The following is a 4,149-nucleotide window of genomic DNA, read 5'->3' on the forward strand; positions in this document are numbered from 1 at the left end:
GTGGTGATTACCCATGTTTCTTCTGTATTGATAAGTAAATTATTTGTGGTGTTGGTATGTTTTATTGACTTGTTATACTGTAATTCTTACAGGTTGAAATAAAGTTTTTTATTAAGACAACCTGAGTTTATGTGGTATCCAAGCAAGCATTTCAGCAGTACTCAACATGACAGGTAAAAAGGGCAGCTCTACTGGAGAGGACAACATTGCTGGGATGTTACTGGAGGCACAGAAGAAGGCAAAACAACAGAGGGGAACTGTTAAGGCAAAACTAACGCATAAGCTTGGTATGTTTCATGAGTAAAGGTCCCCAACTCACAAAGATTCGGACATTTGGACCTTTTCAAATCAAAGATAATGTAAAGAAAAGAACAACAGGGAAGGCCTATGGGAATATATTCAATTATATTGTCACATGAGGCATGTACATTGATGTTGTTGATGAATATAACAGTCTTTTAAAGTGTTTCAGAAGATTCACAACTGTTCATAGCTATCCTGATACTGTGCACTGATTGAAGCTCACAAATAGTATTGGCAAATAAAGACCTGAAGAGTGACATTCACAACAATGGGACATGCATGAGGTCACTGAATTTGGAGCAAAAGAAGGCTTGAAATGGAAATTTATTCGTTCAGCAAATGCTGTATGGCCAAACGGTGTGAGGCATTAGTTAACTAAAAAAAGGTTTCTGTTATTGCTCGTAGGGGCTACTATTTTAATATTTATGTGATTTACAGAACTTTTTTTGAAATACCAGACTTAATGAATGGCAAGCCTATTGGATTGAAACCTGGTATAGATGTGGAATTAGGACCATTGTGTCCAAACTATTTACTTTTGGGTACAGCATGAAATAGAGTACCATCTGTTTCATGGTCTACTTCAGGTGACATTAAGAAGTGTTTAAACTTTATACAAAATGTTGTCAACACTTATTGGAGTAAGCGGCAGAGAGATATCTTCACACTCATTGTACGGTGAAAGTGGCACTCGGAGAGAAACATACAAGTCGGTGATATCGTTATAATAAAAGATAAAAATGTTGTGTGAGAGTAATAGAAAATAGGACAGCTTGTAGATACAGAAATAGTCAGGCAAGAGATGTGAGAATTGGATGCAAAATACAAAGACCAGAACAATACTAGAGACATAGTGACAGTTATCAATAGATCTGTTCACAGGTTAGTGGTATTGCCACCCATTGAGGAGCAATAAAAGTGGCAGGAGTGTATTATCAGTTACAGACACTAATAATTATTATTATTATTACTAGCCAAGCAACAGCCCTAGTTGGAAAAGCAAAATGCTCTAAGCCCAAGGGCTCCAATAGGGAAAAATACCCCAGTGAGGAAAGGAAATAAGGAAATAAATAAATGATGAGAACAAATTAACAATAAATCATTCTAAAAACATCAACAACGTTAAAATAGATATACATACATGCATATACCAAGGCACTTCCCCCAATTTTGGGGGGTAGCCGACATCAACAAATGAAACAAAAAAAAAAAGGGGGACCTCTACTCTCTACGTTCCTCCCAGCCTAACAAGGGACTCAACCGAGTTCAGCTGGTACTGCTAGGGTGCCACAGCCCACCCTCCCACATTTTCCACCACAGATGAAGCTTCATAATGCTGAATCCCCTACTGCTACTACCTCCGCGGTCATCGGAGGCAGCAGCAGGGCCTACCGAAACTGCGTCACAATCACTCGCCATTCATTCCTATTTCTAGCACGCTCTCTTGCCTCTCTCACATCTATCCTCCTATCACCCAGAGCTTCCTTCACTCCATCCATCCACCCAAACCTTGGCCTTCCTCTTGTACTTCTCTCATCAACTCTTGCATTCATCACCTTCTTTAGCAGACAGCCATTTTCCATTCTCTCAACATGGCCAAACCACCTCAACACATTCATATCCACTCTAGCTGCTAACTCATTTCTTACACCCGTTCTCACTCTCACCACTTCGTTCCTAACCCTATCTACTCGAGGTACACCAGCCATACTCCTTAGACACTTCATCTCAAACACATTCAATTTCTGTCTCTCCATCACTTTCATTCCCCACAACTCTGATCCATACATCACAGTTGGTACAATCACTTTCTCATATAGAACTCACTTTACATTCATGCCCAACCCTCTATTTTTTACTACTCCCTTAACTGCCCCCAACACTTTGCAACCTTCATTCACTCACTGACGTACATCTGCTTCCACTCCACCATTTGCTGCAACAACAGACCCCAAGTACTTAAACTGATCCACCTCCTCAAGTAACTCTCCATTCAACATGACATTCAACCTTGCACCACCTTCCCTTCTCGTACATCTCATAACCTTACTCTTACCCACATTAACTCTCAACCTCCTTCTCTCACACACTTCCAATTTCTGTCACTAATCTGCCAAGCTTCTCTTCTGTGTCTGCAACCAGTACAGTATCATCTGCAAACAACAACTGATTTACCTCCCATTCATGGTCATTATCGTCTACCAGTTTTAATCCTCGTCCAAGCACTCGAGCATTCACCGCTCTCACCACTCCATCAACATACAAGTTAAACAACCACGGCGACATCACACATCCCTGTCTCAGCCCCACTCTCACCAGAAACCAATCACTCACTTCATTTCCTATCCTAACACATGCTTTACTACCTTTGTAGAAACTTTTCACTGCTTGCAACAACCTTCCACCAACTCCATATAACCTCATCACATTCCACATTGCTTCCCTATCAACTCTATCATACGCTTTCTCCAGATCCATAAACGCAACATACACCTCCTTACCTTTTGCTAAATATTTCTCGCATATCTGCCTAACTGTAAAAATCTGATTCATACAACCCCTACCTCTTCTAAAACCACCCTGTATTTCTAAGATTGCATTCTTTGTTTTATCCTTGATCCTATTAATCATTACTCTACCATACACTTTTCCAACTACGCTTAACAAACTAATACCTCTTGAATTACAACACTCATGCACATCTCCCTTACCCTTACAGTATATAGTGGTACAATACATGCACAAACCCAATCTACTGGCACCATTGACAACACATATTAAACAATCTCACCAACCATTCAAGTACAGTCACACCCCCTTCCTTCAACATCTCAGCTCTCACACTATCCATACCAGACGCTTTTCCTACTCTCGTTTCATCTAGTGCTCTCCTCACTTCATCTATTGTAATTTCTCTCTCATTCTCATCTCCCATCACTGGCACCTCAACACCTGCATCAGAGTATTGTGTGTCCCATTGACAAAATGCATACACTCACTTTTTGACAAGCTGCTACACTCGGTGTTAACCTGACAACATCCTATTACAGTACACACCTGTGACCTTCTGGTGCATGTTGGAAATCTAATTCTGATTTATTTAGATTTTTCACAGCAATTTCCAGGCTCAGTACCTGTACTGACCCAGCATTGCATACCTCAGCCTTAGTATCAGTTACAATTTCTGATGTGCACCTTTTTTATCTTTTAATAAATGAAACTAACATTCATGGTCAATTGCATGTATGGCACAGCAACAACATTGGACACATCTCAATCAAACCACCCAGCCACTGACGTCGTCTTCAGCTTTTTAGCCTGTTGCCGCTAATATCACTCGCAGAAATGGTGCTTATTGTACCATCCAATGCGACCTTGCTAGGCATGCGACTTTTTCCCCCATAATAATGGATTGCAAATTGTCAGATTTTTCCGCAGTAAAAACATAACCCAACGCTAGCGGAGAAATTGGCACAGCCTCTCAGGTGCACAAAACTCGCATTTCACTTGTACCTTGTAGCTGGATTTTGTCACATCTCTTATTTTTCTGGTAAATTGTAATTACAGCTGCTTATTCTAACTGTGGCATAGCTGATTCCTCGTCCCCCTTGATGCCTGCCTCGTTGAACTGCCTTTGCTCCCCTTTTTGTATGGGATATCTACATTCCTGTGCTGCCTTCTTGAATCTCATTTTTCCAATGTTTCACTAATTTAATTAGATTTCTCAGAGGGTTCTGAAGTATCCTGTTATAGCTTTTGATTCAGTATGCCAATGCGTTTTCACTTGAATCATCACTGCATTTATGGGTACGCAAACACGTGCTCGATGGCTTCCCGCCGGGACCT

This window comes from Palaemon carinicauda, unplaced genomic scaffold (assembly GCF_036898095.1).
Source record: "Palaemon carinicauda isolate YSFRI2023 unplaced genomic scaffold, ASM3689809v2 scaffold120, whole genome shotgun sequence".
Classification (NCBI taxonomy): Eukaryota; Metazoa; Arthropoda; class Malacostraca; order Decapoda; family Palaemonidae; genus Palaemon; species Palaemon carinicauda.